Genomic DNA, 23,567 nt, shown 5'->3' with positions numbered 1-23,567 from the left:
TTTCGCCATGGGTGCATAGAAAAAGGCCGCACTAAATGGATAGGTTGCCTCATTTTCAGCTGGTGTATTGGGCTATGCATTTGTAATTGTCAGTAATATTTCTCCGCACTTCACTTACAGAGAGGAAGTACCTCCCGCTATAGTGCCGATATATACACGTGAAACCAGACTGTACATGTTTTCACTTACAAATTGTGAAACTGGAAGTCATGACGGCGCGCAATGATATACCATGGCAACATTGTGCGTAGTGCGCACCTTGCACTTTATCGGAAGAGCGCACTTTAATTTCGTCTAAAGCCGATCACTCCCTATCTGAGCTTTGCAACGGAAGAAGTCACCCACGCCCATTCTTTACACAAGAACTATAAAGCGAAAAGCTTTGTGTACTCTCTGGCTTGCGCTTGCGATTTACCTACATCATAACCTGATGAATATTGTTTGCGAGGTCCAAGTAGTATATTATCATCACTAAGCCAATATAGTATAGAGTACACATAAAGCCAGGCATCCATAACAAGCTCTTGTTATGTTAGAGCTCTGGTTATTGACTACGCTAATACTCTACAAGCAACCAGCGGGCTATGGAAGCTAATGTAGTTGTGTGTTTTGACTTGAAGTGAGGCTATGGGGATTTTTCCACCTATATTGAAGCGCACTATAGAGAGTTATTGAATTTTGCCCTCATGGGATCGCTCTTACGTTCAGGAACTAGGCCGATGACATCATTTTCAATACGGGAATGTCATAGCCACTGGAATATCGGCATGGTTAAACTTAGTAAGTAAACTTAATACCATATTGCGTCCGAAAATCAGTTATGAGATGGAGCGTCGCACACTAAACAAACGAAGCGCGGCACACTATTTCGGCGATTGAGCGGCCTCCTCGTTACTGTATAACAATAGTTCTGGCGGTCAAGATACGTCGGGAAATTATTAAGGCGAGACGGCTAACGCAAGAAAACTGAAGCGTTAAACCTTACCTTCCACGCAAACCAAGCATGCCAATAAAGCATAAAATAAATGGGGTTTCATCTTACAAGTACTGGGCTTAGAAACATAGAAGACGCGGCAAAACGATTGTTAGGGGCCGGCTTGTCTGAATACAAGGAGTCAAGCCGACTTGTCTCCAAACAATTTTTCTTCTTTTATTTATTTTGCGTCTTCTCCGACAAAGATTTACCGATCGCTTGCAGCTCTAGAACAATTCTTTCTCTTCTGTAACATTGTGATTGCAATCCAAGAGGACTATTTGTGGGCACCGCATGACGGGTTCTAGCGGAACCTTATTTTTCATTTCCCGCGCAGTACATGCAGTATTTTTCACAACGTAGGCAATATATTATCACCGAATTTGTCTTTGTCGGCGTTTGTTTCTTTTGAATACCGTGCCACGTAGGCATTCGCGACAAGAAAGTGCACTCAGACAGAGCTCACAGCGTTGCCACAGGATCTCTCCGAGGCAACCGAAGTCCCAGCGTAACAGAATCGTCATCGCGATACGAAAATACAATAGGAACAGCACTTCACCAATCTTCTGTTCAAGGTCACTACACGTAAGTACATCACCTTTTTATTCATAGTAGAATTCATTATTATTAGACCTAATATTAATAATGGTAGACTATTTATTAATAGTAGACTTCAGTTTTGGTCGATGGAGTGGCGATGCGTCCATGCTTGTGTTCTTGCCCAATTGTTCGTATTGTGTTTTTCGCGATAGGCAATGTAGCAACGTCTGACAAATCGCATGAACTTCAGTGTGACAGCAACCAAGAAAACATTCTTGTTCGCAGGACTGCACAATAACGTCGATATCTTTATTAGGCACATGCGAAGGAACCTTTCCGAAGACCAATGACACACGCACGTTGTACAAAGCGCACCAGGACGGCACCGATTGTTTCGCGTCGCGCCGAACGCGGAAGTATTTAACAGGAAGAAGAAGAAGTTATTTAATCAATATGCAAAGAATACATGCAGAAGTTCATTGTCGATGTCAAAAATTATGTGGTTCAACAGAACTACGTAAGACCTGTAAAACCGTGCGCCACCAGCGTGTGCTGAATTAGCGCACACGAAATTCACTGCCACATTCGGCAGGATTTATTTTACAATCGGGACCCAGGGCGCTAAAACGTAAAACTATTCCAAACTTTTCTATTCCGATTTTGTAATCAGCCCTCCGCGATTGGCCAAAAACTTTTTTGGACCGTCCCCACTACACCTGTCTGTCACGCGACGTCACGAAAACCGCGATAGCTCCCCATCTGATATGACGTGTACATACTGATCATGCAGGATTTGACCGGAAAAAGAGAAATAGTTATTTATGATTCGACGCCTTTTCACCATTAGCCGCCGGTTATTGGCCAAATGTTTTCGGGCTCCACCCACTTCACCTGCCTGTCACGCGACGTCACACAACCACCAAAAACTCAACTGGTCAAAGTGACGTGTACGCATTAAAGAGGCATTAATGTGCCCAACAAAGCTGAATTTTCTTCTGAATAGCCGCAGGCTGCCTCGTTCCGAAAGGAATAAAAGATGGCTGCCACCGATCGCTCAGGTGCTGGCTACTCGCCCCTGCCGAAGAGCATGGGTTTATTTGCGTATAATAAAACATCTTTCGTGGCCGCGCAACGCTTTCGAGCACTTTTGGCACGTTTACCACCTCATGCTGCCAAATTTTTTTTTCTGAGGATCCGTTTTAGCGTCATTCTTAGGCTTTCGTTGCATACCACCGCAATTTTCTACCAGCCACCGTAAGCTAAGTAAGGGAAAGCGGACCAATCACAGACGCCGGCACCACCTTCTTCATCCGATTACCTACTTTCGGTGCAGTAGCTCGGCCCGATCGTGCTCCTCGCCTCTTGTCAGCCAATTAGATAAGACAAGCCGCTCAGTGTAGGCAATGTTATTCGTTTTCCAAAAAACAAAAGTGAACTCCTATGAACGAGGAGAGCGTTTGATTAGTCTCTTCAGACAACCCTGCAGGTGACCGCCCGGTGCTTGCGTCGACGGTTACGCAAATTTGACGCCATGAGATTGGAATAAAAACACATTGGAATATTTTTACGTTATAGGGCGTGTGCAGCACGCAGCTGTGGCAGCACGCAGCTGACAGCGAAATTGTTTGACTAAACGAAACGACGAAGGCACCTTACCGTTTCGCAATTGTAAATGGGCACGTCCTTCGATGCAAAACGGCTAAAATCTCTAGTAATGCACACTACGTGCAGTACGTGTACCAAGGCAAGCACTCAAACATTAGCCTATGAAGGCACGGCTACGAAGAACTGTTGGGCGCGTTGGCTCGCGAGAGTGCAACAACGTTACCGGCGTGAAAGGATCCTCTAAACCGGGCACAATCCCATAACGGGGAGGAAACTTTTCAGGTAACTTTGTTGGCGACTACCACTCGATGATATTCCGCTGTCAAAGGCAGGTCAATACTCAAGAAATAATATAAGTCCATTCTGTTCATTAGAAGAGTTCGCGTACTCCTCGAATCCGCAAACACGATGTTCGCAGTGAATGCAACTTGAGCAGTATTTTTCTAATGCTAACGAAGTTCCTTAAGATGATGGCACTAACGTACTCATTCTACAATGGTTCTTGAGTCATAGCGAGACCAGACGGATTTTTTTAGGAAGCTGTAGCGAGGTGAGGGGGCCGATGAGCAGTGTGTGTCACGCCGATGATAGCTTGAATCTTGACATCTGTTTGCGTTGCATACCTCTGTGGTGCTCTTGGTGCGTGCCTTGCACCAAGTTGTACTGAATTTGCTGCTGGTGAATTGATTATTTTCGCTCTTGTGGGGGGCGTTCCGCACACTGTAATTTTCAACAGATGGTTGGGTATTTTCTTTACGTGGAGCTGCCCGGGGTGCGTCGCAAGGATAGTCGTTGGTGTCCTTGTTGCCGGATGAAAGCAGTTTTCTGACGGGAATGTTACTGGCACTCTCATGGGTGGCGGGAAGTTTAGATACTAACCTGCAAGATGTAGTTATGTCAAAACGTCTTATAAAGCACAGTGCTTGGATGTGACTGCCTAGTAGCACTACTTAATTAAACTGTATGGAATGCCGTCAGCTGCGAGTACACAGGCCACTGGCAACTACTCAAAATGATTTGTTCAGTAAATATGCAGTCCGTAAATGCTTGCAAAATATTTGCTGAAGCACAGTAAATCAGACGCATTCTTGGTTAAGCCGGTAGACACACCGGTTTGTCCTTCTCGGAAACCACGTTGTAGTCTAGATTCGTCTGATTTGCGGATAGTGCTTAGCAAAAATGCTTGCCTCTTGTCACTGCTTTATAAAAGTTGACTACGCGGAGTCTGGCATTAGGTCATGAGTTTCAGTACGGAGGATTAGCTTATGGTTCTTCAACATTGGCTACATATTGCTTAAATTGACTACACCGGGATCCTTCAATACTTTTAGTCTTCTCATGAAACTCCAACGTAGGCTAAGGGAGCGTTTCCTGTAGTAAATAGGCCCCCCGTTGCAGGAATGACTCAGCAATTGATGCACCCCGGCGCTGACTCATGTTACATGTTGGTGGTGTTGAACCGAGGTGTTTCGTCGAAGCCTAAAGGGCCCTTGCTTCGCATTACCTTATCTAAATTGGTGTTAAGGATTTCATCGACCAAGCCTGCAAGGTGGTTCCGCTGACCCTGCGAGCCACGTAAGTCGTTTTTAAAGATTAAGAGCCTTTCAAGCAAGACGAAGGTTAAACAAGGGAAGCGTTTATGCGTAGCGGGCCCCCGCAAGGGTCAAGCATTTGTTTGTGACGTTGCTCCCCTGCTGCATGTAAGGTACTTGACTGTTTTTAACCTTCATATAAGCAACTCCGCACTGCCACTCCTGCTTCAGTATATTGTATGGCATCACACAATTTATAGGCAGTAACGTCTGTCATGCCCTCAATACTGAAATACAGATATTGTGCACAGACAGAACAAGGTTAAAAACTGTTGAGTGACCTGGTCCTGGGTCTTGCGATAAAAAGAAATGAAAGTTCCGTTTGTGAGTGGGGTCGCACCTTTCTCTTTATAGTTAGCTGATCTGTGTAATAACGTAGCGTGCGTCTGATGCTCGCAGTATGCAGTGTTCGAGGTAAAGTGCAGAGTCGGGAATACAACAGAAACCCGTCACCCGTAGGAGTTCTCAAACCCCGATGAAACGTGAGAAGTACATACCAACTAATACCGCTATGTTACGTTTCTTCAAACAGGTTTCTGAAATTTAACGAGGGTTTTCTTTTGTCCCATGTCACCTGCATTAATCTGTATGCATGACTTGGAAACAAATCGACCCAGTTGTAATGGAATTAGGCTGCCTGCTCACAATTAGATAGTAAACTAGCGGCGCGGCGACCATGTCAAATGCTCCAAATTTGGAACAAACACTACTTGCAATTGCTTTTAAATTTCTTTCTCAATGCGCTGCATCAGCGAACAGCATCTTGTTCTCACACCATCAAACTAAAGCATGCTATCAAACTATTATGTCGCCTCACAACATAACTTGTGTCAGGATCAGCTTCACATCGTGCGAGTTAGGTAACGTTCCTTATACCGGTGCTCTGGACAAAAGTCCAATCGCGAGAATATTCCTCCTGCTGAAGGCATTACTAACACTAAAGTACGGTCAGCAACTTAACTAAGAAAACCGAATAAAGCAAAAGCTTACATCCCTCATTTATTAAAGCGCCTGCCTAAACAATATATACTCCGGAATTAGAAACGCCAACAATAAATATATTTAAATTATTGTCGCGATGCAAAACACGACGTGCACACAAGAGACGCTGACGACAAAGGGTTGTTGCTGGGGCGCATCAGCCGCCATATTCTAGCGCCAGCTGGTGCCTTCAGCATTTGCGTTGCATAAACAGCATGCGTGCTTGTCTCCGAATCGAAATATTTTGCTCGACGTGCGGGGCAACAACAGGGAGCTCCGTAGCAGTCGCCATGTGAGCCCTGACACGATTATTCACAGCCAAAGCACCACATTGACCAACCGACCACCTCATGTGCTGCAGACTGCAGACTCTGACCTCCGCGATGTTGTCCCAGCCGCGAGACCCAGACACCTTCAATGGCGTCAATGGTACGGATGCTGAAGACTGGATTTCCTGGTATTAGCGTGTAAGCGAAAATAATCGGTGAGACCAACTCTAATGCTAGTGAATGGAATATTCTGCCTCCGAGACACAGCGCTAACATTGTACAAAACCCAAAAACACGATTTAACGAGTTGGGACTTCCTCAAGCAGAAGCTTCTAGACCTCTTTGGAAAGTCCTTTGGCCGTCAGCTGGCGCTGAAGAAGGAGCTGTCGACCCGTGCTCAAACGTCAACAGAATCTTACGGGACATATAATAAAGATGTCCTCACGCTCTGCCGTAAAGCTGACAAAAAGCTTACAATGACATGAACGAGAGCGATACGATTGGCCAAATCCTTAAGCGCATAGAAGATGACACATTTAACCTGCTTATCTGCTAGAGCTATGAATCGGTGGGCGCGATCGTCAAAGAGTGCTGCAATTTTGAACAGATAATCCGCATTTCGCAGCAGTTCAACAGGCTACCAAATACGGCTTCGACGTCTTCGTGCGAGGAACAGCCATGAGGCTTCGAACCTACTTCGAATCAACTTGAATAAATATAGTGAAGATTTCAAGCATTCCACTTCATACTGTCCTCTTGTAATCATTTGACCCGCATTCACCGTGGCAACACTTCTAGGACATTGCGGTTCCATGATACAGTGCCTAATATGCCATGTAATACATAGCCCGCGAAAGATCAATTTTCCAGAAACAGTTAGGTGCAATGAAGCGAATGCCGTATTCAAGATAACGTTCTTAAGCTAGAAGTGTTCATAGTACGAGACTCCAGCCAATAGTAAGGTTGAGCATAATATTCGCAAACGCGGCTCGCAAAAAAGAAATTAGCAAATTGCCCTCACAAATAAGAGAGTTGCGAATTTCGCCTCAACAAGAATCATTTGAGTTAATAACATATATCAACATATCGCAAATATTAAATGGAAACGTCTGCTACGAGTCGACTGCGCAAACGTTACATTGTTCAACAGATGGGGAGTGCACTGCTTAGTTTAGCGATTCTGCAGAGGCATTATTTAAGAATTATTCCCCCCTACTATGTAATAAGTGCAAAAAATACGGCCGTTTATTTATGAATGCAGGTAAGTAAGCGCGAAGACTAAGCCTGGTCAGCGCTGTACAAAACAAAATAATAAAAGTAAAAATCGTGAGGATGCAGTCTGCTGAAGACAAATACGTAAGTCTGCGTAAGTAGCGAAGTGAGAACATGGCTTGCTTGTTTTGAAACCACTAGGATGCCGGCATCCTCATGGTACCTCAAGCACTTTAATATAACTCAGTCCGTTGACGAAACTGATGTTCCTGCAGTGCTTCCTCACGGCTGATGCATACTGAACTGTCTTAAAACACACCGAAAGCTTAGTCAGGATAGTCTGATTTGCTTTCACCAGTGTTTGCAATGGACAAAGTGTTTTCCCCCGACGGACCCTCTTTGCGCAGTCGTGCACCACTCAGCTATTTGAAACATGACCATCTTTCCGCTACGAAACTATCATGTTACTTTATGACCGACTTCCATATCAACATAACCATGCACACATGTTGCAAAAGCAAGTTCACTTGTTATTGTGTTCTATGCCTGCGTCCTTGAGCCTCTTGACACTTTTATTCGTGCTTGCTACTCCTTGTAAATACATCATGTAAATAGTTCACCTACTATGCTTTCACATACCATTTAATTGATGAAGGTGCGTGCTACTTCATCGGACCATAGAACTTCGCAGCAGACGCCACCCTGAATCTACCACCATGCCCCCAGGCCATGATACGTCGCGCCAGCTACGTTTAAGAGCACCGCCTAGTTCTTCGCTCTCTTACAGCTCCGCGATCCAGATACCTTTTCCAGGGCATACAGCGTTGACCTGGTTGAGTGGCTCAGCATGTACGAGCGTGTCAGCAAACACAATTACAGGGATCGGACTACTGGGAGCGAGCTCCACCACTGGAAGAGCTTGTGCAGCCGTCGGCGTTACTTGGTATGAGGGATCACGTGGACATAGCGGCCACGTCGGCTGCTTCGGAAGCCCCAAAGCGAGCTCAAAACGAAAGCTTAATGTCCCAGCTGTGCTGTCTTTTTGGTTAAGTGGGGAGGTATTTCCGCTTCGGGTGTGTGCTTGACAGTACTTGAAATCGCTGTGTTAGGTAGTAGTTGCGTCTGAAGGCGTCCAGTTTGGTAGGCTACTGCTCGGTGCCGAAGTGCCGGACGTAGACAGTGGAGCCCAGTGTCAGCTTTCAGACCTATCCGTAGGACAAAAAGCTGCGTGAAGCTTGGAACGCGAAACTCAGAACCGGCAAGCCGCCATCGGCTGCAACTCCTGTTTGCAGCAAACACTTCCGCGAGTAAAACATAGAGTTTCCTACAAAATTACTAGAGGGAACTCTGGCGCTGCAGTCGTTGTCCTACCATGGGAATGATGGGAAGTACATGGATTTGTCTGATCTTCGTGCTTGTGGATTCAGACGTTCTTGTAGCTTTGTATATTAGGCTATATAAATCTTATTGTCGTATATTTCAGCGCAATCAATATTCTTCAAAGTGCAGAAGACGCCGGGAACGCGTACAATTGCTATTAATTGCAACGATTGAGCTTGTCCAGGTGGCCAAATCGAAACGCGCCAAGCGTCTCTAGGCACTGGCACGCCCCCGATAAATTCATAAGGGCGTTTCATTCGCTTGTAGACATATGCGTCCGTGGCTCAATGGTTTCAATATCAGGCTTCTGTACTAGAATCCCTGTGTCCGAATCCTGCCGTAGGGCAATTTTAATGATGTTTATTTATTATTTATTATGGAATATGCTGTCGAAAAGGACGAGTTTCAAAAGTCACAAAGCCGTTTCAAGCCAAAAAGGACGAAGTTTAGGCAAATCCATTTACTTCCCATAATTCCCATGCTGGGACAGCCGTTCTCGTTGCAGCTCCCGTAGACACTAGCGCCAGAGTTCCCTCTAGTAATTTTTGTAGGAAACTCCATGGAGTAAAATACGGCGTCGGGCTTGCGATATTCGGTGAGTAGCAGACAGCGTGCACTGAGACGCTCGCACGCGTACGCAACCTGGCTAATGTCATGAAGCGTTGGCCTATGAACTGGTTAATGGTAGATACTGGCAAGTTCACTGAAATGGAAAGGCCGCGGTAAAATAAGACCAATGAAATGTACTGCATTAAGAAAAAGAAGCAGCGGGTAAATGCTCGCTCAGAAAACCGATAAATATACAGTACAACGCAATTTGCCAAATAATTATATTGAAAAGTGCAAGACTCTGGAAGACAATAAAATAAACACACACTGAATCGTCGCGACGGGACATCGCCGTAGTCGGCGTCGAAGTGCCTAGTTATAGCGAAATTATTTTCGAACAGCTATGGCAATGTCAACGCAACAATGGTTGCTTGTGTACTGTCAAATGGTCATATGCTGAGGCCTCAAGCTCACGGCATGGTGCGAAAATGCCCCTAGCAGCGAAAGTGAAACATTGTTCACGGACATGGGGCGCTATAACGTAAAACTATTCCAAACGTTTCTATTCCAATTCTGCTATCAGCCCTCCGCGATTGGTCAAAAACGTTTTTCGACCACCCCCTCTTCACCTGTCTGTCACGCGACGTCGCGAAAACCGCAATACCTCCCCATCTGATATGATGTGTACACACTGATTATGCATGATTTGACAGAAAAAAGAAAAAAAGTTATTTCTGATTCAACCGCTTTTCGCCATTAGCCCTCGGCTATTGGTAAAAAGTTTTCGGGCTGCACCCACTTCACCTGCCTGTCACGCAACGTCCCAAAACCACACAAATTCACCGCGTCAAAGTGACGTGTACGCGATAAAGATTCATTAATATGCCGAACAAAACTGAATTCTTTTCGGAATAGCCGCAGGCTGCCCCGTTCCGAAAGGAATAAAAGATGGCTGCCGTCAATCGCTGAGACGCTGGCTACTCGCACCTGCCGGAGAGTATGGGTGTATTTGCATATAATAAATCTTCTTGCGTGACCGTGTAACGTTTTCAAGCACTTTCGGCACGTTTACTGCCTCATTCAGCCAACTCTTTTTTGCTGAGGGTCAGTTTTAGCGTCATTCTTAAGCTTCCGTTGCATGCCACCGCATTTTCGACCAGCCACCACAAGCTAAGTAAGGGAAAGCCGACGAATCGCAGACGCCAGCACCATCTCTTCATCCGGTTATCGATTTTCAGTGCACTGGCTCTGCCCCAGTGAATCCCTCTCCACTTGAGCGTTCTCCTCGCCTCTTGTCAGGCAATTAGATACAACTAGCCGCTGAGTGTAGGCAATGTTATTCGTTTTTCAAGCAAACAAAAGTGACCTCCTATGAACGAGGAGAGCGTTTGATTAGTCTGTTCAGACAACCCTGCGGGTGACTGCCCGGTGCTTGCGTCGGTGGTTACGCAAATTTGACGTCAGGAAATCGGAATAGAAACATATTGGAAAAGTTTTACGTTATAGGGCCCATGCATGCACTCCGTTACCGCGAACCCATGCGATCGCTTCATTGAGGATTCCTTCTGTTACGCTCCATTTGGTTATGCCGATAACCCGCTATAAGAACATATTTCGCATAGTTCGCTCTCAGCGATTGCCGAACTTTCAGGCAAGAAGCATGTTCGGGTTAGTCCAACGCAGCGACCGCGCACAGTGAGCGTTCACTGTGGTGTTCGGCGAAGAGACAGTGTCTGTTCCCCATTCGCTGGTTCCTGTTTGCCCAATACCAATATTCTGACAGTAAAATCTTCCTTCGTTTCTAGAGTACCTACAGAAATGTCGAGGACAGCTCCCGAATGGTGTTATTATCAATCACCGAAAGCCGAACCTATGAGAAGCGCGCCGCGTTATACCTGATACTGCGCAAGCGAGGCACTTTCGCCAGATGGCGACTCCGCAGCTCCTCGCCCCCAGTAATGCAGGCCAACGTCACATATTACCTCGGCGAAACACCTTGCGACTGGTTTTCGACCCACGAGGACGATATTACCAGCTGTAACACGTTCAAAAAGCAGCTCCGTGACCTTTTCGGCAACCCGTTTGGTCGATAGCTTGACGCCAAGAAACAAATGGTGGTACAAAGGCAGACGTCAACTTCGCCTTACTTGCCGTACATGCAGGACTTATTGGCCTTGTGTCTAAAAGCTGACTAGAAGATACCCGAGGCTTTCAAGATTGCCGACATTTGGAGGGTATCGCAAACGATGCATTCAATATGCTCATCGTCACCAACGTGGTCACTGTTTGCAGTGTGATCAAAGAGTGTCGTCAACTAGATTAAGAGAAATGCCGGCGCATCTCACGTCATTAAGAGCGTCTACACAATACCGCTGCACCGTCGTCCTGCGATGCAACTCCTTGCCAGCCAACCCCATCAGACGATGTAAAGCGCATCGTATGCCGAGAACTCGGGGCTGCGTTTCCGTCTTAAAAATCAACTATCCGGCTCAATCCGGCTCTTTGATTGATCAAGGCGATTGTTCGCCAGGAGTTTGTGAACAGTGGCATCCTCTCTACTGTTTGTGCGATGAACACTCCTGATGCCGCGATAGTCTCTGGCAGCCCTCGTTGCGGAGCGTGCGCTCTTCATCTTTGCAAAAACTCGTCGGAATGGAGAAAATCCGATGATAAACCTATCGGCTTCCGCTGCAGCCGGGTTGGACATATTGTTCGCTATTGCCGCTGTCAGCCCATTTACCACTCTGGTCCCTTGCGCAGTGCATGCCGCCATCTGCCCCGCACCGAATCCTCTTCACCCAATGTCTACGAGGGATGTAGCCGCTACGCCAGGTCGCCTCCACCGCATCGCCGTCCATCTCGTTCGCCGAGTCGCCGTCGCGTTTCGTCACCGTCCTTTAGGCGTCGCTTCTCGCCAGAAAACTAGATTGTGCAGCTTCTGGAGCTTAAGCTGCACTGTCGACCTTGACCCAAAATCACATGTTCCTTTAGTGCCAACCGGAACACTTTTGATGTCCACGATGATGATGTCCACGATGATGAGAGCTTTGATTCATATTAGAGTGCACGTTTCTATCATGGGTGCCAATTATTGTCGCCGCATGAAGAGAATCTTTACACCTCCCACGACCAGTGTCGTACGTGTCGTTGACAGTGCGACAGCTCGGGTTGCCATTGCTGGTCGCTAGGCCATAGCTATTTTTGCAGGACCTTGCGCAGTGTGCTCACGACCTCATACTTGAACTTGCTTTCCTTTCTGCCCATTCCGCTCTGATGGATTACTCCACCAATATTCTCTACCTTGAACTGCCTCGCCTCTGTGAACACAGTGGCCCAACTCCCTGCGGCTCGCCTACATTGCAGTGATTTTCTTCGCCTACCATCTAAAACTTTGAAGTATGTCGAATTTTCATGTTTGCCAGTTGTTCCAAATAGCAACTACGTGACGCATCTTACTGACGTCCTGCTCATGCACGCTATCGCTTCACCCTACGCGATCCTGAGCATTGTGCCTAATGGAACTAGTCTTTCACTTGTGAATTTTGGCTTCATCAAGCAAGTATTTCCACGGAGGCTATCTGTAGCTCCCCTTTGGCCCCTGCCAGACTTTCAGCTACAAGCTTTTGTACTGGTTGCTACATCTATTCCAAATTGTACTACGACGCCGACTACTCATGGAAGCGGCGAAATTCGCAGCATGATCGCCAATAAGCTTCCGCCTGAGCACACTGAAACCGAGTTTGGGTCAGGCGTTCGTTGTCGCGGATCGCATACACGCAGGCGATGCCAGCCCTGTTCACCGGCTTCATTATTGAGTGTCTACGTCTGAGGGAAGCATCATCCAGTAGGAAGTCAACAAGATGCTTGCGAAGGGCATAATCGAGCCATCATCCAGTCCCTATGCATCGCTTGTTGTTTTTTTTAAAAAATCACGATTGATTGTTGCGATTTTCTGTGGAGAGAGAGAGAGAGAAGTGGTTCTTGTGGGGAAAGAGGAAAGGCTAGCACTATTTCTGCAACCCATGCGGGAGCACGGCTCAGTGCCAGCAGGGTGGGGAGATGGGATTAAAAGAGAGAGAGGGTAGGAGGGAGAAAGGCAGAAGGACGTCCTAGCAGCATCAGAGTAGCCCGGCAGGGAGGGCCTAGTGGATTCGACCGGAGGAGTAGGCTGGAGGTAGACCGCATAGGAGGTGGCCCAGTAGAAGCGAAGTAGTGGCGAATGAGGAAGAATCCACACCTCAACAACATTACGCAGATGCTTACCCCTTACAACTAATTGATGATGCCCTATCTGTTTGGTGCCTCGTCTCTTCTACTGACCTCCGATCGCTATATTGGCAGATTGCTGCGGACCCCATGAGCCGCGAGAGAACGGCTTTTCTAACACCATCTGGGCTTTACTATGTCAAGGTAATGCATTTCAGTCCGTCTAATGCTTCAGTCACATTGGAGCGATTGATGGAAGCTCTGCTTTATGGATTCAATTGTTAAATGTGCTTTTGTTATTGGGACAACGTGATTGTGTTTCGAACACTCCCCGAACGCCTCTTAGTGATTCTTGACGTGTTCCACAGTTCCAGATTTTGGTGAATTGATCAAACTAGCTTTATGATCATCGATGAATTACGATAATTTGCCATATTGTGGATGCTGCCTGCGTACAAACTGACCCAGAAAAAATTTGAGCCGTGAATGGCTTCCCTGTGCCCAAGTCCTACCAAAGATGTTCGCAGCTTTGGGGGACCCTGCTCCAGTTTTTGAAGGGTCATGACGAATGTTGCAGTGACTGCGAAACCGCTCGTAAATCGTAAAGAGGTGCCTTTTACCTGAGGTGCTGCACAAGCCGCGACATTCTTCTGGTTAACCACACTCCTCGCAAAACGTACCGTTAAAGCCCACGGGATAGGCGCTGTCCTGGTGCCTGGCGTGAACGTGAAGCGAATTGCGCAATCGCTCATATCAGCAGGATGCTGTCCTTATCGAAGCGAAATTATTCAAATACAGAACGTGAGTGCCGCACTCTTCTTTGGGAAGTTGCAAAATTTCCCCCCTATCTATTTCGTCGTGCATTTACAGTGGTCGCCGACCACCATGTCCTGTGTTGGCTCGCCTCTTTGAAGAATCCTAGGGGCTGACCCACTCGATAAGCAATGCGCCTGCAAGATAACAGCTACACGGCGGCATACAAAAAACTCGCATTTTGTCCCGCTACCGCGCGGTCAACGGTGACCTCTTCGCGAACTCAATCCCTTGATTCTGTCGTTTCCGTGAGCCAGGTCCTTAATGTCGCCGAAGAACAGCGTCAGGATGTCTAGTTAAGGAAAATAATCGAGCACCTGGAATCCTTTCCCAACGACCTCTCTTTGCGCATATTGACCCCAAAGAATGGTAGCTTATATCGGCGTAAAGTATACCCTGATGCACCAGATCTTCTTCTAGTTATACATCACTTGACCTTGCCTACCCCACTCAGCGTGGCATTATGTCAGCGCCTGCGAGCTCTATCAACGCCAAAAGAAACCTTCGGCGCTTCCTGCTGGGTATCTTGATGCCCACCGGTGTCCCAGCTTACCCCTACTTCACAGTCGGTTTGGACATTCTTGGATTCTCTCTTACATCGGCCTCCGGGAACAAATGATTTGCCGTCGCTACCGATTACGTGACGCGCTACCCAATGGCACGAACGCTGGCGGGCAGGTGTGCTGGACGTGGCACACTTTTCCTCCACGACGTAATTTTAGTACACGGTGCCCCATGTCAATTACTGACTGACCGAGGGCGTACCTTCCTGTGGAAAGTCATCGACGATATCCTGCGCTGCTGCTCCATGCAGCACAACAAGATCACCACGTCATACCATCCCCAGACAAACGGACTCAGCGTGGGAATCAGACCTTAAGAGACCTGCTTTCAATGTGCCTGTCGGCTGACCACCGTGATTTGGATCTTGCATTGCAATACGCGACGTTCGCATATACTACCTCCCGCCACGATGCTCCTAGATACTCTCTATTTTACCTTTTTTTTTTCGGACGGGAGCCAACTTTGCTGTTGGACACATTTCTTTCATACTCTGCAAGTCCGACTAGAGAATTTGCGTGTGACGCTATTGTACAGGGTGATTACCCGAGGCAGATAGCCCGTACTAGACTTGCCGCTTCCCAAGAAAATCAGAAATGCCTTTTGCTCTTATGCCTCAAGCAAAACAAGCGTTTTGATCCAGGTGCACTCGTGCTACTTGGACACCCTTCGCAGCGTGTCGGCCTGTCTGAAAAGCACGTTACTCGCTACACAGGCCCATATCGGGTCCTTCGACAAGTGACTGACGCCACGCAGGAGATAGTGTTTGCCAGCCCCACAACCTCTTTTGTTCCGTTGTCCAGGAACGTCGTCCACGTTTCGAGGCTTAAGCCTTACCACGCTTTCTCTGCTGTTTATCCTTAGTATTGGCGGGCTGCCTGATGTTAACATGCCTCATGCTATGCGTTATTCGCAGAAGATGATGCCGACACTTGGATTTAGTGGAACGTATCCATAAGCGCCCTCTGCCTGATCCGAGGACCACGATGTGCCTTGCTTGATGATGCCTGGCTTCCGTGTCGGCAAGTACTTGCTACCTTTTTAGATACACTGTGTAAATTGTTTACCTACAGTGCTTTCACGTAACAATATGTTCCAGAAATCAGTACACACCTATCAATTCATCACTCAACGTGTTCCCTTGTTTCAAAACAGCTGACGTGAGCTGCGTCGGGCACGTTTTTTTACATGCTACTCGCGCTTTGCTTTGTGTATTCGTTCTCACAAATTGTAGCCGCCAGATATTCAAAGAAACATACCGTGGTCTTACCACTTGCAGATTGCTTTCCTTCCATTTTATTGATGTGCCCATGGCGTGACCAGCACAAATATCCGCCGATATTTATGCGGCAATAAGCCAAATAGCGACACGCTTACACAAAAAGCCTTTACGCAAAAAAGACCGTCTGACGATGTCTATCAAGCGGTATTATGCGTGGCATTCACACAATGTAGCAACATGCCGTAAATCCACCCCCAAAACATATTATTCATGAGCCGTGTACTGCAGCAGCGGTTCTTTATCTTCTACTCATCTGGGTACGTTGCATCCCCTAACGGGGCGCTGCTGAAGTACCCTCCGGCACTGCACTGGTGGCGCAGCGTTAAAGCGTCGGGCTGTTGTGTTTATAGCCTGTACCATCTAGTGGCGTGCACGAGGTACCGCGTGAAGTCCTCCGTTTATCGATCCTCTGACATTGCTGCCTATGGAAAGGCTGTTGTGTGTAAACGCTGAGATTTATTCCCTATGTCAGCACAATCCCTCAAGGCACCATTGGAAAGCATCCGTATGCCGTCTTGGAGCGACCTGTGTGACGTTGGTGCGATTCCGCCGATAACCATCGCAAATTCTCAGTTGTTTTATTTATTTGGAGAGCAGCGGAAATAGGCTAGGTAGGTTGGCACAAACTGGCATAATTAGGTTCATAATCACAATTACAGAAAATAAAATACCAGTAATCAGGCAGCCGTTGGCCACCGTCGCCAGTACGCAAGGTAATGATGTGTGAAAATGCACTAATTGACAATTGTCTTAAATTCAAGAGGGCAGATATGTGTATCATGGCCTGCGAAAGCAAAATATCACGTATTTTAAACTATATTCTATTTGTTTCATGTCATGGATGTCGTTACAAGATAACAGTTGAGAATACGAAACATGGGAGTCGTGTTGCTGACCCAGCAGGAACTTGTTAGTAGTTGTAAGATTGGGATTCTTTTAGCGAGAAGTGGAACTGATCTACCGATTGTGTTTACTCATTTTCATGCACAGAGATGCCTCAAACAAACATAGGGAATATCACTGCCTGGGGGTTTTGTAAATGCTGCGTTGACACCACATGGTTTGAGTGAATCCGAAAGGACCTGGAAAGATATATCGTAAACTCCGTGCGACCATTATATCAAGTGGGATATTGAGCATGACGCATGCATTCGAATTATTGGTTTTCGCCGTCACTGTCTTCGGTAAGTTCGCTCACTACACAAGACTTCTATATTGGCATTACAGAGTTTATTTATTGACTGTTACTATAAATTAATACACTCTCACAAGTTTATGAGGCGTGATAAATCACAGTGCTAAACGATATGGATGTACGTACAATGGACCACACAAAATGATGTGAAGGTTGAGAATACCGGAATGGGAGAAAAAAAGCTTTGTTAGAGTGACTTCTCTTACAATGATGTCAGCATGTCCTTATAAATATTTTCAGTACATGTACATTAATTTACAGTATTGCTAGATGGAGACAGAGAGTGTAAACTTTAGTACCGGTACACCATAGTGAATAAATGGTAAATACCCATTCTAGGTTGTTGCTTTGCTTTAAAGTGTTATAAATTGGAATTCACTGAGCCTGCTGTAGCCAATAGGATATGCCGTCTAATGTTCTGTTGTGTTAGTGCAATTCGGAAATCTCAAGGTGAAACAGACAGGGTGAGACAGGCAAGCACATTTTTGTGTCTCTGTGATAAGGTTCCTAACTAGCCACTTCATCTGCTTTTAATTCTATTTACTTCACTAGCGGCAAATAACACAGCGCGAAAATACTGCTTGAGGCCGAAAGCGCCTGGCAGCACATGTGGCGGAGGCCCGTTTACATCGTGGTATTTCGATTCCAACACCCGCGAATGCAAAGCGTTCATCTTCGGTGGATGCAACGGGAACCTGAACAGGTTTTCTTCCGAGAGACAGTGTCAGCGATGGTGCTTACGTGAGTGCAAAATGCCTCGCATTCTTCTCTCATAGTAACTTCATAAACATAGAATCATTTTTTAATAACTTTGCAAAAATAAAATACGGGATTACTTTTAGGTGACATGTGTGTATTGAGGTATCCCTCATCTGGAACTTTCAGTACGGATTAGTTGTTGTTTTGTCAATAACTAAATAAATAACTATCTGCCAATCAGGAAACGAAATGTACATTATGTTTTTAATGCGCGTGTTTCTAAGTAATTTTTATTTTGCTTGTGATGATCCATCATTACTGTAAATCTCTCGTTGTTGCTGGAAAAACTACAGCATGCACTTCATCCTTACCTCAGTAATAGTGAATTGTTTTAAACACTTCTAATTGCTACACCTTATGATTCTCTTCTTTTTCCATCGTTTATCACATAAATCTTCGAAGTTCCTATGAAGCTTCTGCATTGTATATATATAACATCTGTTAAATTAAATATAAAGGCAATGTGCTCGATGGTGGTGTTTTATTAGCCACGTAAGATCCTGTAACATTCAAGATGTGTGAAGCGAGAAGCGCTGTTTATTGTGAGAAGCGAGGCTCTGTTAGCCATAACAAGCGTTTCTTTTTCTGCTTGAATGACCAACTATATAACACGGTGAAAGCATCACTCTATATTTGTGTGGCATTATCATGTCGTACGCCGCACACGAAGAGGTAATAAACATCCTCTCTCACCTGGTGGTGAAGGCGATGTCAGTAGCGCATTGCATTTTGCACTGTGTACAGTGTAGGTGATTACTACGTATCCTTTTATTTCATGCTGTAACTCTTTTATGGTTTATCCTTGTGTTAGCTTAAGCGATTCGCTCATTATTTGCATTCTTTTAATGCTAAATAATGAATTACGGAAAACGAAGACAAGCACGTGCTTTACGTATAGCATTCATGATAAAATCCCTGTTATCGGATCGCCAGCTGTTTAAATGTAAGAGCACGAAGCCTCTTTTGGCTATAGTTGGTGAGGCAGAAAGCTAATACACACAGACTTCCGACCCATAATTACAAATACGGAGGCATCGAATGAAGCATATGCTGTTTACTTGAAAAATGTTGAAGAATACATAATAACCTTGCCTGTTCAAGGGGGTGTGCTATATGTTGTCTAACCTCTTGCTTCGTTTCCTTAAGCTACTCTACATGCATCCTGACCAAAAGGCGGGATACATGGTTGCAATACTCTGGATACCTGTATTCGCTGCGAGAACACAAGATGCACGAAGGAGCTAAATGACGCGTGCCTTGCACTGTACATTGTGTCAATTCTTTTAATCTATCATTAACCAGCGTAAGCCTCTTCTCAAGGGAGGTGCCAAGGCGCTACGTCATTGCATCAGGTCGATTTATCCAGCTTCAAGAAGTGGGGTGGTCAGTATTCAGGATGATGCCAGCATTACCCCACTGTAAAGCAAGCGAACATAATTTGGCGCTCATATGTAAGGTAGAATTTAACTGATAAACAAAAATGACGCATACGCGGTCATTTTATATGGTTGGTGACAACGTGGTGTCTTGCGCGAGGCGGCAGAGCCCTTCGTTAAAGGCACGCGTTATTTTTTAGGCAATTCCGTTCGAGGAAAACATGCCCGGTACAGGCGCTAGTAATTCTGTGCGCTACAATGTTTTAATGGCGAAGGGTTGTAGATATAGGTGCAAACTCCTAACATACTTCGGCTGACGCTGCAGAATAAGTTCTAGCTGCGATGGTAGATTTTTATTAAGAAAGCAGGAACGTAGCTACCAAAGAGGACGAATAGGTAGTTTGTCGCATATTGTTCGAGATCCACGAGGCAGACGTATTACAGAAAAAAAAATCACAGCACAGTAGATAATGAATGACGTATTGGTGGCGATAGAGAGGACATATATTGGCAGGTTTTCGCCGGCATTCCCGTCTTGTGATCGCGGTGTTCGCGTAAGTGGGTGGAGAAGCTGTCGGTCAGTGTTTTAATATCCGATGACGAGTTCATCTCTGTGGTAACGCATATTTTTTGTGCTCGGGCCTTGTCGGTTCTGGTGGTAACAAGGCAACTGAACAATGCTATGTTGGTGCTGGCGAAAATCAACAAAAGTTTTTGATCTCAGATAACTGAAAACGCCCTTTCAGAGAAAATTATAAGGTCGGCATCTCGTAGGTTTTTTTTCATTGATAACGACGACAAAAGGGAAGTAAGAGAGGTAAGGGAATGCAAAAACCATCTTAACATGACTCCTCGCCCAAAATTACGTTCTAGCACTAGAGTTCCGTGAATGCTGCAGAGATTAGCTATCTTAAATGCATGACGCTTAGGCGCTTGCACTGCAGCATCATTTACCTCAATGTTGAGAATCGCACTTGGAATACTGAATCAAAATATTCCGCCAAATTTATATTAACGTCATTGAAAATGTAGGAGTTACCCGTTATATTTCTTCTATTTTAGAATTCTGCAAATAATAGGTATAAAGAATTGAGACTGGACTGAAAAATACTGCCTGTCACCGGAGGGAAGCGAAATCATTACCTCCGCATTACACGTGCAGGTCATTTGAAGGACATGAAGCTACGTCGGGGCTCTGACTACGTATATATATATATATATATATATATATATATATATATATATATATATATATATATATATATATATATATATATATATACGTATAGGGTTTTGCGTGTGTGCGTCGGCTAGGTCTAACCCGGGTAGGGATGTCTGGCACTGTCTGACTCTTGCCCAGGCAAATCTACTAAAACTACCCGAGTACCCAAGAACAACAATAGGACGTGGGAAAAGAGGACGTAAGTTCCCGACCATTTGCACCATTGCTGTCTGAGCATAGTGTGTTAGACTGCGGTGATATTCTTGTCATGCCGTCTTGTTCATGCAGCCTTCGTCACCCTGCCAGTTTTGTTCGCATTCTTATGTCCTAGTCTTTATGCTGCCGGGACGTCTACCAAACCATGCCCACTAATTTCTGTTGCCGCCAACAATCACCATACCAACGTGAGCAGTAACGTTTTGTAGATCTATTAGTGCATCCACTTCAGCTGTTCACAGAAGCTCTTTATTTACTTATACAATAATCGAGGTTTTTGCGACATTTTTTTAATATGTCTGCATAAGGGATAACAAATATTGCTTATTGACGTTTTTTTAACCGGTTACTGCTACTTTTCAGCTGGAATTCCAGAGAACCCGGTGTGTAGCTTGGATCAAGTTCAAGGACACGGCATAGGCCACTTTTTCGCCTGGTCATATGACTCCAAAGCAGACAATTGTAGTTTATTTATGTACAGTGGATGGGGCGGCAATTCTAACAACTTTGGAAGTTGTTTTGAGTGCATGAACAGATGCAGCGGTACGTATTCAGCTGCGAAATCTTCTTCACTCTTTTTCACCTGATGGCGATGTCATTACTATAAGGTTTGGTAAACTTGAGCAATAAATACAAGGCTATTGCACAAATATCATGCCACGAGGCAGGAACACATGAGGTCTCGAAGGGCGGCGGGCTGCGGAAAACAACAACCGTGAATTGAGCGCCAATGTTCTATGCACAAATTGGAGACAGGTTAGCGTTATTCGGGGTAAAAAAGACCGCACACAACCGCTCAGTGGTTTCAGCACGTACTCAATGGTGAAAAGCTTTGTGAAATGTTTACAATAAAAGTAGGCACAGAATGCTCATCAACGTATCAGTGCATGTGTTGGGCGGTCGAATACTCTAAGACAACTTAGCTCTCTCTCACTGCGGTGTAGCGACAGGCTGACGCGCGCAATGACAGCCGAAATTTAATGATAAAACGATGGCATTACTGACAGCATCAGTCAAATGATATTGCGCGTTGAAAGAGAGAGCATGGTTACTATTCCTATTGGAATACTCCCATATCGGCGAACCCCGGCAACTCTTACATTTTACGTTTTACTTTTGTTCTTTGGCAATACTTATGAATTTCAGAGACAATTTATGCAATATTCTACGTTCTAAGAGTTGCATGGAGCATATAGTTTAGTCAGTTCTTTTCGCAAGCATCTGACACACTTTGGTCATGACTTGTATGTGTTACAAGAGACGGCAGAACTCGTACGTATTGCGCGATGTCATATATATATGACATTGCGTATATCATATTTCTTTATTAAAACATGCCCGACCAAATTTTTCGAAACATTACAGTTTTTGTAGCCCATAATGTCCCAAGGGTTCTGTGCCTTTCACTAGAGTTGGCGATTGAAAATACATCAAGCCCATATCTGTGAAGATCAGATGTGTCCTATGGTAAATGGCCAAACACGAGACAACAAATGAGATGTTTAAGTAAATACTATGCCTGTTTATTCCGAAATCAGCCAAGGAAGACGACATAAGATGCTGTGCGTATCTGGTAACACGTCCAGCCATGAGCAGCACAGGATCATAGTCGGTGAAACACAATAAATCAGTGGAGCAACGCGTATAATGTGGGGTTACCCTGTATCAGATGACGTGTGGGACGGCCACCGTTATGCGTCCGTGCGCCAAGAAAACATATATCGGCAGGATAAACACGACATGCTCATTACGTCAACGGTAAATTGGTTTAGGGATCCCATAAAGTATGAAGCAGTGGAGAACTGCTTCAACGCGCTTGCGAATGTTTGCGAAGGGCTCGCATTTTAGCTTTGCTTCTTAGTCTACAATTACCCACGCTTTGAGAAATACGGGAGCACACTGCTCCCTGGAAAGCTCTTTACTATTTGCCGTATCAAATAATCTTTCCGCATGGTCCTGCTTAGGGGGGGCATTATTGAAAGAACGTCGAAATTATTTCGTTGTGGAACTTGGTATGCAACGCGTGCGCGAAAGGGAGCGCTCGAATGTGTCATCAGATGTTCATTATGGCAAAAAAAAAAGTTTCACCTGTCTGCCCTTGCTGTTTTTTTCTTATTCAGGAAATGAACACGCTGCGCAAATCTGCCGCATTCTGAATTACGATATTATGGCTTACTCCTACAAAGGACTTCAATTCAGCTTTCCTGGAATTAAATGAACAGCTTGAGAGTACTGAAATAAATAAATAAATAAATTGATGTCGCAAACGCACTGCCCCACTTCCAGTTTTCACCCGCAACGGGTTCGTCAGGACGCAAAGAGGCACAGAGTAAATTATTCAGTACGTGCCTCGAGCGTCCAGTCACACGGCAACTGTGCGTGTATACATTGACATCTCTCGCACTCGAAATAAAAAACTGTGTGAGGCGCATGTTGAGCCACAGAAAGCTGTATTTGGAACTCTACAATTTCTTCAGTGACACTTTTCATCGAAATATACTATTTATGAACTGTAATAATTCATTAAAACTTATTTTGTATGTAGGCTGAGTGCTAAAAAAAATATCTGAATATCTACGAGCGGCGGCAAACAGATTACCTTGGTTCGGTCCAATTACTTATATTTATATATACTTAAATGTTGGTGCATGATAGTTGGGACACCCTGTATATCACATAGCGTCCTCAGCTATACTATCACCTCTTGTCTTTGGCGCCAGCGTTCTACGTCGGTGTGGAGCACAGCGTAGAGCTTCCTACAAATATTGCCAGTGGGAGTAGGAAGCATTCTGGTTCTGCCGGCATGAAAATGGGGTTAGCAGGTACATATACATAT

At 45.4% G+C, this 23,567-nt stretch overlaps 1 protein-coding gene and 1 long non-coding RNA gene across 4 annotated transcripts in view; one reads left to right on the top strand and one right to left on the bottom strand.

Moving 5' to 3' along the window:
• The window catches only part of LOC126534923 (uncharacterized), a 77,865-nt gene that overhangs the window by 5,646 nt on the left and 48,652 nt on the right, over positions 1-23,567 (bottom strand). The gene's annotated exons all lie outside the window — the stretch shown is intronic.
• LOC126533764 (uncharacterized) lies at positions 1,259-22,998 on the top strand. 3 transcript variants are annotated; one of them, XR_011895808.1, is made up of 7 exons: positions 1,259-1,558; positions 4,517-4,693; positions 15,598-15,703; positions 16,954-17,147; positions 17,711-17,899; positions 21,095-21,274; positions 22,852-22,998. It is a non-coding gene; the product is annotated as an uncharacterized lncRNA (long non-coding RNA). The 3 variants fall into 3 exon arrangements; XR_011895807.1 differs by lacking the exon at positions 4,517-4,693 and having other exon boundaries at positions 1,265-1,558; XR_011895809.1 differs by lacking the exons at positions 4,517-4,693; positions 15,598-15,703 and having other exon boundaries at positions 1,269-1,558.

This window comes from Dermacentor andersoni, chromosome 7, assembly GCF_023375885.2.
Source record: "Dermacentor andersoni chromosome 7, qqDerAnde1_hic_scaffold, whole genome shotgun sequence".
Taxonomy (NCBI): Eukaryota; Metazoa; Arthropoda; class Arachnida; order Ixodida; family Ixodidae; genus Dermacentor; species Dermacentor andersoni.
This window is presented reverse-complemented; position numbering and strand designations above follow the sequence as displayed.